Genomic DNA, 12,160 nt, shown 5'->3' with positions numbered 1-12,160 from the left:
CTTGAAATGGTCCCTCCTAGTAAGACTATGTAAATAATCAACATGAATGCTTTGCTATTTTGCATCTGAAAAATATTATTTGGGATGAAACAATCATTAATATCCTAAAATATCATGTAGATATATTATCACTTAATGTCATTAAGAAATCAGGAAAGATAGCTGTGGTGATGCAGGTCTGTAACTGCAGCTGTTTTAGTCACTTTCTCATTGCTGAGACACAATAGCCAACACTCTCAGCTTAAAGAAACAGAGGTTTATTTTGGCTTGTGCTTTTCCGAGGATTTAGTTTATAGCCGGCTGGCTCCAAGGAGGGAAGGGCCTGGTGGCAGGATCTGGCAGAGGAAAGCTGTTCACACCATGGCTCTTAGGAAGCAAAGAGTAAGGGGAATAGCCAGGGATGGACACATTCCCTTCCAGATCATGCACTCAGTGACCTGTTTCTAACTAGGCCCCACCACTTAACAGCAAGTCAGCTATGAGCACGTCATATTACTCCGCTGATGACTAGAATGCGGCTCTGATTCAATCACCTCCTAAAACCCCACATCTGAATGCAAGTCAATTTTAGGCTCCATCTCAAAATTTTCAAATTAAAAAATATTACAAAAGAAATCAGGAGAAATTTATCTTGGCTTACAAAAAACCGAGAAACATCTTACTTCTTATATTTAAATTTGCATGCTCCACGGCTAAGCTAATCCATAATGTTGGATTGAGAAGTGCTTTCAAAGGAACTACTAAATATAATACTTAATGAATCACTTAAACATAGTCAATAAAGTAACAACTGTTTGTAAAATCAGTATATCATTCAAAAATGTTTCTATATTGCTTATCAAGAATCTAGTTTAACTATTCATCATTGGTGTAATCTATCTTAAGGTTTTTCCCATGAGGAAATTTTGTGCTGAATTTTACATTCTTCCTATTATAATATGGATAATTGCTTTGTTTTGCATTTTATTATGAACTCCCTGAATACATAGACTGCTGCAACTCTACCAGGAGTATGTTGAAATAGAAATAAGTAGAAAGTTATAATGCTACTACTTTATAGTAGCATAAAGAGGGGATTCTATGAAGAAATTAAAATTAGAAGGCTCATTTTCCTTGTTGAAAATAAGGAAGAGACTGTCAATCGCTGCTGTCTCCCTATTTATATTTTTTAAAGTGAGTCACTTTAGTAACATTGTATCTGCAAGTTCTTTCTTCCTTGTTGAATTGTATATAAAAGTTTTTAACAATGAAATAAATATTTTTCTTGCTTTAAAACCCAAGCATTGCTTTCTCAAGAACCTGGAAATCATTTCTGTAAAATATCAACACCAAGTTAAAAGTGTCCCATCTCTCTGTCTCTGTGAGGGAGTAGGGGTCTGACTTCAGTAGGTCCCTACCTCCAAAATTACTTTCTGTCATGCACCTATAATAAGCCTGTGTTACCTTTGAGGAAGACAATTTACTGGTAAAAAAAAGTTACCCTAACTAGGGGTTAATATAGAATGAGCAAGTCTGTATGATGAATGGGCCCCTATTTGAGGACTATTTTTTGCTTAAAAACATGTATGTAGTAGACTGTCTCTGCTTGCATATATAAAAGTGTGAGATTTCATTCTGTCTTTTAAGATTTTTGATTTTAGCAGATTGCCTGGGATGCACATCAATTCTGGTTTAAGGCATAGAAAATAATAAAACTGTTTTATATTTCTTCTGTTTGTAGAAAGCTTTTTTGTTCTAGGCTGGCAGGAGATTTTGGTTTACATTATATTTCTCCAACAATGGTCATTAGCATTTATATCTGCTGGGTTGTGCTCAGATAGTACTATAACATTGCTAATCATCTGCATATTCTCTAGACTAAGTCCAAAGTCTATTTAAAGTCCTATAGCTCTTTCTTAGCCGCCTCTCTACTACATTTAGTGGATAGTTGACTGCTTTTCTCTTAAAGAAGGGAAGCTTGGAAGTCTGGAAGGCTGTCCTTAGTACTTATCTAGATACCTTACTCAAAGATTGTTACTCCAAGATTACAACACTGACTAATATCTTGTTGTGTGGTTTTTTTTTTTTTTTTTTTTTTTTTTGCTTAAATTCTTTTATTGGTACTTTTTAGGTATATAATATGTTTACATTTATCATTGGGTCCTTGTACCTGCACATGATTATGAGAAAAGAAAAAAAATGGAAACAAAGTCAAGATCTTGTGTTTTTAAAATATTTTATTTCCCTAATCCAGGAACTTGGAATTCAGCATCAGATTCCTCTATTCTGAGCCACATGACTTTCCTGTGTACACTCAGTATTTCTGATTATTGGATGTGTTTTTCTTCCCTTATCTATCATGGTATTCATCTGTGATTTTGCTTACTTCTGTGTCTCATCAATCATGACAGTACCTACTAGGAAACAACAAATACTGTTTTTATTTGCATAAATTAGTAAAATTGGTTCAAATATGAAGGAAAAATTGTCATATGTTGAATGGCGCTGCCAGAAGAAAAAAGAACAAAACGTGGAAGGAGTTAGTTGTAGAAATCTCTGACAGTTTACCCCTGAGGGCCTAATTTCTTTCCCTGTGAAGTAAAAAGGGAAGATTTTTCCTACCAGTAAATGAAGAGGTAAGGATGAGATAAAAGTGGTCTAGTTTGTATGAAGAATTGGAGCATTACCACATTTGAATGATAAGATGAACGTATGTAGGGTCAAAGTAAGGGTAATGACCATTTCTTAGGAAATTTCCCCAGTGTGTAATTTTTCTCCAAAAGTTTTCAGCAGTTCAGGTAAAGGCATGTATTAAGGAGGAAGATAGACATATTAGTATATTAGCAATGGGGCTTTTGTCATATTGATTTAATAAAAGATAAATGGAGCAAATGCATTTAGGATATTGAGAAAAGATTGATTAAATAATACCTATGGAATAAATGCAGTACAGTAGAGAAGTAGATGAAGAACAAGGGAAGAATAGACTGCATGAAAACAACATTTATGAATCTGTACCCCTTATAGTCATTATAAATATCTGCTAAGGCAAAACACCTGACCTTGTTAATTTCTTCCAAAGTGACTTATATGTTCATAAATTAATCTCTAAGAAATTTCAGAGACATTTTTAGAGATCTTTTCAGATAATTTTGATTGCAAATCCTTTGAATTTCATAATTATTTTGAGAAACTTTGCAATTTTTACATCATTCTTTCTGTGATTGCCAGATATCATTCTACTTGGTCAAATCTTTGCTTTCTTCAAGAATAATTTGATTTTTAAAATAAACGTCTTGCATATTGTCTAAGATACTCATGATTTTTGTTTTGATAACTACTGGATTTTCTAAAAACACATTTAAAAAATATTTTACAGTTTTAAATTTGTTCATGTGTAGAACTTAAATTGTTCTTTAAATATTTAATGTACTCATAATGTCTTTATTAACCCTAGGAATTTGTGGATTATTAGTCTTCCTGGGAAATAATATTTCCTATGAAGCATGACTAATTTTCTTTCTAGTCTTTATTCTGTATTTCTTTTTTTACCTTAAATGTGTTTAGTTTATTGAAAGTCCATTACATAATAGATGTGGTCATAAAAGGAGAACACATAAGAGCATCTTTATAGCTAATGGGCTATTTGCTACTTTGTAGTGATAGGTACAGGAATATAAAATGTACAATCCACCAATCTTATTCAGCTTTCCATTTTGTATTTAGTTTTTGTGAGTTTTGTACATTTTAATTCTCAGAATTGCCTCTGTATCTATAATATTTCAATATAAATTTTAATTTTAAAGTTAACTTCACATTTGAAAAACAAATAAAAATCTACTTTGAGTAGCTTAGCTTCTGTTGGTAAGGAATGAGCCAAAGCACTGCTGCAGTCTTTCGGATCTTATGATCCCAACCTCACACCATTGCATGCATCTGCTATGTGAAGCAAGGCTCACTGCTCCCTTTGGAAGACACTCATTAACTGCCACCAAATGAGAACCACTAGGCTTTTGCACCAGGAAATTATTGAATCATGTTCACTTCCATCCATTAAAAAACTTTTTTCCTGTTGTTGGTGCAATAGTTGATGATGATTCTATTCTGAAGAACATGAAATTATCTTGAGACCTGAAATATCTATCAAGTCCTGCATTACAGTAATCATTTCAATAGGAAATATGCACCTAACTGTTCCATTATTGATAGAAATGATATAATAAATGAGCACAAAGATGATTAATTTGGTTACTCATTAAATGTATAGACAGATTGAACGTATAAAAATGCTGCTACACATTGAAGCCTACATTATATCCCCCTGGGATTTACATAACTTCTTAGGCCAATGACCCCTTCCCTAGCATTAGTTTTCAGATGCTTCCCCATAAACAACTTGTCTTATAAATGGTAGGTCAGTGTCAAGGGTTGGTGGCCACTTTGGAAATCAGCTGCAGAATAACCTGTTGGTAGTTGTACCTCGACAGAAAAGAGAAAAGATAAACTCCTTCAATGGGTACAATTAAAGATGTTGGTCCCTATAGCCTGAGAGACACTAGACAATAATGGCAATATGGTATGAATTTTTACTATTTCTTTGATAATAGAAATAACCAATAACTGATAATATGGTTGCCAAATGGATTGACACTGAAAGATAAAAAGAACCAATATGAAGTTAAGAATTAAACACTGTAGAATTAAAAAGATAATTTCACAGTGGAACACATCAATGATTATCCAAAGAACCCACTTTTAAATTCAGAAAAGTACTGAAAACAAGTAGAGGCTCTTACTTACTCTATGTATATGGCCTGTTGGGCACACAAGAAAAGAAGCAATGTAAGTATTCAAACAATACAACAGGCAGCATTATGATACATGCTAATATCTCCATCAGAACTTGAAATGAATTAATCATTAATTTCTTTCCTAACAGAAACATTAGAGATTAAAAGTGTCTATGGCCACTTACTGAGAGAATAAGCTAGTCCTGAGTTTGGAAGTAGAGTAAATTGGTCTATTGTTCACAGATTCAGTGAAAAATAAAGAATTGTAACTTGAACGTAGTCATTGTATATAAGGACTTGTATCCCCAGTGATGGAAGTAAATACCTCTACCATAATTAGAGTCCCACAAACAGAAAATATTATTTCCATTTTGAAATGAAAACCTATTTTATGCAGTGTGGTAAAATAATGGGTTATTAAGCATTATATAAAACCACTTTATTATACTTTGCCATTCTCAATATAGTAGACTGACTAAAAATGAGAATGAGTAATTAAGATATGTTCTTATAATTAGAGGAATAAGTGACTGGGGTGATGATTTTACATTAGAATGAATGTGAGTTATAATTTAGCATGTGTAGAAATAGGTCATTATTGTGTGGATTATTGAATTATTGGGGGGAAATAAAGCAGAATATGTGGGGAGTTTAAAAGGAATTTACATGCACCACTTTTTTGCTTTTTAATATTTTTTCTCTATGACTCATCCTGTACTGCTGAAACTTCAATTATATTTAAGAATTTTGGATGAAGAATTAACTGATAAACATAAAACAATGACCCTCCCTTTAAATATTACCATACCAAATTCATAAGGAAAGGATAGGATGAGTTGCTCCTTCTGTCTTAGCTAAGATTAATATTTTTTAACTTCTTTCAACTACTGGACAAGGCAGTCTTAGAAGTGTCTCCTAATCCTACCATTAGTCCATCTGACTGGAAATAAATTATGGGGAGGACCATCAGACTTACATTCCCGCTGCATCTCAGGATCAGTTCTCTGGCTTAATCTAACAATTTTAAGCTGAAATGAGAGAAAAATCTGAGCAAAAATATAATGACAAATGTAAAGAATAGAACATATTTGTTTATGAAAGAAATATAATGATCAGAAAACACAAAAAGGAAATTCATACATTTTCTTGATAATTTATGAGACTTAAAAGTGAAATATATGTGTGTGTGTGTGTGTGTGTGTGTGTGTGTGTGTATGTATAAATGACTATTTGTTTTGAAATCTTGTCCTTTGCATGAGGCCAAAGACCTATGTTGGCTTGAGAGATTTAAAAATCAGTCTATATGAATTGATTTATACTGTCTTATGCTGTAAGTAATATATAATAAACTAATGCTTAAATAATTCTAATGGTGGTAATTTGGTTCTCTTTTTATATGATATTTTTCTATTATAACTGATGCCTTTTAAGAGAATCAATCAGAAGCTTTTGGTATTTGAATGGGCACAGAGGTCCTGTGTTTGTAGATAAAAAGCAGCAGTCAAAGAAAAGAAGAGTGAAAATAAAACAAATATTAGGGATGATGGTTTGTGTTTTCATGCCAACTACTAAAGCCCACGATACCCATAAATTTTATGTATGGAAAACTGTGACATGCACAAACTAAAGTATGTTTAAGGATGACTTCTACCTACAATACATGAATATGAGTAGCTAAGTATTTCAAGTTCAAACTTTGTGCTCAAGTTACAAAGAAACAACAAGAAGAAAATAGCAACATTATTTTTGGTGAATAAGCAAACATTGGCCAAAATCCTCTGAAGGACAAATGAGTGAAAATGTCATAACGTTAGTAATACTAGGACAAACTGAATTTGTCCATAATATTGATAGACAAATTAGGCAAAAGGTATATTAGTCTCTCATCTTGACTGTTTAGAAGGGTATCACTTCAAGAGGAAGAGAAAGGGTAGCAAATGGTTTGGATAGACAAAATAATTTTAGGAAAATAGGCAGTGTGAACTGACGAGCTAATTGGACATCATACTGAGAAATGAAGTGAGTATCAGGATGCATGCTGGAAAAGACAGGATTCTTACAGTGTTCCCACAGATGGAAAGTAGTGAAAACAATGGTTATGATCTTGGCAGTGAGAGTCAAGGAATGAATTTGTGAAAGACTAAATGACTCCTATCTCTTGGGAATTTATGAATGGAGAATTTAATCTATACAAGTGCTCTTTAAGGGCCCACACAAACAAAAGCAGCCATATAAAACTGTTGGTTGAAATTGGAAAACCATTAAAATTGCCTGGTGAAAATGAGGTATTATATAAAGATAAGCCCATTAGCGACCTATACCAGTACTTCCTTACAAAATGAAGCAGAGCATATGATTAGGTGTATCATAGATTAGGAATCCACAGGTGACAGTCGGTCTTTGATTTAAACTCCAATCCATAATAACATTGTTATATGGCTAAGAGCTGTTTTTGTTGGAAGTCTGAGAAAATACTTTTCTGATAACCTTCATCTATATTATAAAATAACTGTCACTTTTTTTAAAATTTTATTTTATTTTTTAACTGTCACTTTTAATAATAAAGTTTTAAAAGATGATATTATTTCCCAAAGTCATGACAATAGGAATGTATATGCTGTCAAACATACCCTTTATCATGTCTTAATTTTTAAACTATATGTTTTTTTGATAGTTTTGAAATATTTGGAGTTTTTTACTATTTTTGGTAATTTTGATTTTAATTTGTTAATATACTGGACAACATATTTATTTCTTTTGTTTTCTTATTGATATTGATGATTATTTTTGCATACATGAAATATACAGCTCTTTTTAGTGGAAAAAGTAAGCCAGATAGCAAGAAAGCTTTTTGGGCCACTACACTGACACACTGCAATAGTGTAAAACCTTAATAGGTGGCATTTCTGTTCACGTTTTCTTTTTTTGCAAATCAAACTTCTCACCTTTATTCATTCCAATTATAACTGCTTTTGAGCTATAATTTAAATTTCTTAATTACTATTAAAAGCCAACTTCATTTTACTAACCATACATTCAACATTAGATTTATGTTAATTTTCACATTCCAGTTTATTGTCACCTCAAGAGTATAAGATAAATGAGTGAAGATATAAAACCAGCACAGAGACTTTAAATGATGTGGAAAGTCACGTTCAAGACTGAGTTATCTTTACTCAGGAGCCAATGAAAATACTGCAAAGAGCAGCATCCTAAAATGCTATTTACTCACAACCAATCACATCATTTGTTAAATTTGAAGGTACCTTCTTTAAGCATGGTCATTTCTCTGTCTAGTCTTGCAGTAACCCTTCCTTAACAGAGGAACAAATTTGGGATTTTTGAGAAATTTTGACAAAATTTGTACATTAACTAATTTGTTCTTCGTATCAACTATATTGTACACTATTATTCACTTTCTTGCATTGATCATTCTTATTTTGCTCCAGAACTGAATGTAGTGATATCATGTCTACAAAATTGTTATTCATTTCTGGTCCTTGAGAAGAAGAAAATATCATTTCTCGGCCTTTTGGCTAAGATCAAGTACAAAGAAGAAGCAGGCAGATGCCAACAAACAAAACTAGTCTGCTTCATTTTAATTAATTCTCCTTTTTTTCTTAATCATATTGTGTTTTCAAGGTTCTAATGTAACAATGATATTTGTACTGTATATTGGACTTCTTGGTTATTATGTTGAGAAACTGGCTCCTACTTGAATATTTTACTACGTGTCATCCTTTATAGGTTGAACACACAGGATTAATGCTAATTTTTGTTACTGGTGTCCCAGTGACAATTTGATCCCCACAGCTTTTAAGACAATGTGTTTTGTATACTAGGTATGTGTGGTGTTGATGTGAATTCCACTGGTTCCTGCCAGTGGTGTTAAAGGGAGCTCAAGGAATATCCTCATAGAAGCCTCACAGTGCCTCTAACTGTTAAGAAGGGATGCTTTCATCCTAGGCCTAGCATTTGTGGAGTTGGAAGAGTACTTCCAAGCTTGGCACTTGTGGAAGGAACAGAAAGAAATAAATCTATATTATTTTGAAGCCTGGAAATTTCAAAATTAAGGATTAATTTCATCCTTAGAAATTTAAATTATTTTAAATAGCTATTTGATATTTTATCAAGTAAATATCTTCCTGTTCCATGTATAACTGAATGTTATTAGGTAGTAATAGTTATAAGATATTATGGGTGCTCAGGTGTTCATCATGATAAATTAGTTTCAAAAATAAAAACAAGATAAAGAAAATAGTTCTTAAATCACCAGAGTCTGACAATCAAAGGCATCTATAGCAAAAGATGCTTGATTGAAGCCTTTACAGTCAAGAAAGTACATGGAGGTTATTTGTCTGACATAAGGGAAAAATAATATATTTAAATATTCCTGTTAAGAACTTATTAGATTTATAGTACCCGATTTGCTGAGTATTCAGGGATGGAACTTACCTGAGTTTATTATTTTTTTAGTTTGCCAGATGATTATAATGCACAATTCTAGTTGAGAAATAATATAGTGGACAATAGGTTTATTATGTTTCTCAACCATACTGCAATTTTCTCTTTATTACTTAGAGATCTGAGTGAAAAATTTAAAAAAATAACTTCCTTATATTTATTTCATGAGGCTGTTGTCATGAATTACTTCAAATTTAGTGGCTTTAAAACAAGTTTTATTCTCTCACCATTTTGGACATTTTATTCTCTCACCATTTTGGAATTGAGGCACTCACGTTATGTGACAGACAGAATGATGGACCTCAGAAATGTGCACATTCTAATTCCCATAGCCTTTAAATACAGTATGCTATGTTTCGTAGCAAAATAGAATTAAAGTTGTAGATGAATGGATGCTCATCAGCCTACCTTAAAATAAGGAGTTGATCCTGGATTACTGAGGAAGGCTGAATCTAATCAGAGTGTTGTTCATACTTACTGTTTTGGCCATAGGAAGTAAAACACAGAATAGTGTTTCTTTTGTTATCACAAAGATTTGAGTCTGTCTGCCAACTGCCTCACAAGTGCAAGGTCCTGAGTTCGATCCCTGGTACCAAAAAAAAAACAAGAAAAAAAAAAAAAAGATTTGAGTCTGCACCATGTTCTCACAGGATAGCTTTATATTTTGCCTCTGGCACTATACTACTTGTCAAAGTAATACTAAGTTCAGGAAATGGAGAGTAACTATTCCAAAGTTTTAACCAACTATTGGTATTTGAGTAGGATGAATTTATTTTTATTCTAGAAGATGAATTCTAGAAATTCATTTTGCATGAGAGCTATCACATCATCACTCTGAGTTTAAGCTTGCTCTTCTGTCCAGTCTGGAAAGACTCATTTGGCTCAAGCCAAATGGAGAGCCATCCTGTCAAAGTGAAGGGTTATAGTGCACTATCTTACACTGTTCAGCATATAAATTTTCAATTGATTATAATCATCAAACATTCTTAAACCATCAAACAATATATTCTTAAACAGACCTAAAGGATATCAATTTTTGTCTGAATAAATTGAATGTGCATTCACCTGTTGCTGTCTGTTATCAATTGAGTTTTATTCCTCCCAAATTCACGTGAAGAAATTCTTATTCCTGTATCTCAGATTATGAGCTGATTTGGAAATAGGGTAATTGTAGATGTAATTAGTTGAAATGAAGTCAAACTTGTGTAGGGTGATCCACTTATCCAATGGCTGGTGTTATTTTAATAAGGAGAAACTATGACACATGCATACAAACAGGGAGAACACAATATGAACCAAAAGGTAGGAATGAGAGTAAAGAAGCAGATCGGGAAACACTCAAGACTGCCCACAATCCATCAAAAGCTGCAGACAGGCACAGAATGGATTATTCTTCACAGTCCACAGGAGGAACTGACTTCACCCTGACTACTTATTCTTGATTCTAGCCTCTAGATCTCTGAGCTAATAAATTTAGTTTCTTTAGTTTGCAGTATTAGCTTGTAATGTTTTATTAAGGCATCTCTAGAAAATGATTACATTCACCAGCAGGAGAGAACAATTTGTGTCCAAAAAATCCTGTGCATGATTCCTACATATTAAATGCACTACTATGTAGTATAAGTACTTCTGCATATTTCTCAGTTATTTCTAGAACTTGTATATTTTATTTGTATCGATCATAATAGTATTTTCAAATAATCATTCTGTATTCCTGAATTCTTAACTGTCACTTAGAAGGTGCTCATTATCTTTAAAACCCCTTAATGTCCTTATTAGTACAACAAAGGTTATGGTATTAACTACTGTGGAGAGCGAAAGGTTGAAATAACCTTCAGAGACCTCTGAGTCTCTTGAGAACATAATGAATCCTGGATATGCAACTGGTACAAAAACAAAGATGGTTACTTGTAACGAGAGTGGTTAAATAGAAAGAGTTCGAATGTCTGTAATGCAAGGGAATGTTATTCCCGGAGTTGTAAAGATACATTTGACCTTTTCCCTGGAAAATAATTAGTCGCCGAATTATGTACAGAGGAGGGGTTGGGGGTTGTGGAAAAGGTATATAAAGGGCAATAAAGTGGGAAGAGGGGTCTCTCCTCCGCCTCTCTCTCTCCTTTTTCTTTTCCTCAGAGGTTTTGTTTTTCTTTCATCCTCTCCCCTCCTCTCAGGTACTGTTCGACTAGTGACGGCTGGCACCGTCAAACTACCTCAGGATCTCATACAGACTAATGAACAATCTTTGTATGTGTTTTGAACATTATCTTGTTAAGCAGGGGTCCGTGACCCCTGAGTCATGAACCTGCAATTTTCCATGGCTTGTTAGGAAAGGACTGCACACCACGCAGAAGATGAGTGTCAGGTTAGTGACCAAAGGTTCACTGATACTAGTCGTCACTTGAGTTTCTGCCCTATCTCCACCTCCTGTCAGGTCAGTGATAGCATTAGACATTCTCAGGAGTGGAAACCCTACTGTGAACTGCATATGCAAGGAATCCTGTTTGCGTGCTCCTTATGATAACCTAATACTGTATGAGGTGAGATGGAGTGGAGGCAGTGAGGTTAAGACTGGTAAGTGGGTACAAATATGGATTAATATTAGCAGAGAGTTTTGACTGCATAGAGTCCACAGTGAATCAATTCCTTGCAGGCTTATTTCAAAACCCTATCATTGAGTGACGGATGACAATTAAGCCACATCCTGTATCTGGTAGCAGGCTTTACAGAGTCTATTGAGTTTACATAATCCAATTGTTCAGCTGGATGTGGTGGCAGGCTTTAAGTGAGAATCCAACACTAATTTTAGTCTGCATGTGATCTGCCTATTATTTCTTTTACCACTCTGTCCAGTCCTTTTTCTGCTCTGTGCATTTGTCTCAATCACAGTTTTGTTAAACTCAAAAGCTAACCCTGGTCAAAATGAATAG

This window comes from Heterocephalus glaber, unplaced genomic scaffold, assembly GCF_053883595.1.
Source record: "Heterocephalus glaber isolate CG9 unplaced genomic scaffold, H.glaber_assembly_v1.0 deba00000546, whole genome shotgun sequence".
Taxonomy (NCBI): domain Eukaryota; kingdom Metazoa; phylum Chordata; class Mammalia; order Rodentia; family Bathyergidae; genus Heterocephalus; species Heterocephalus glaber.
This window is presented reverse-complemented; position numbering follows the sequence as displayed.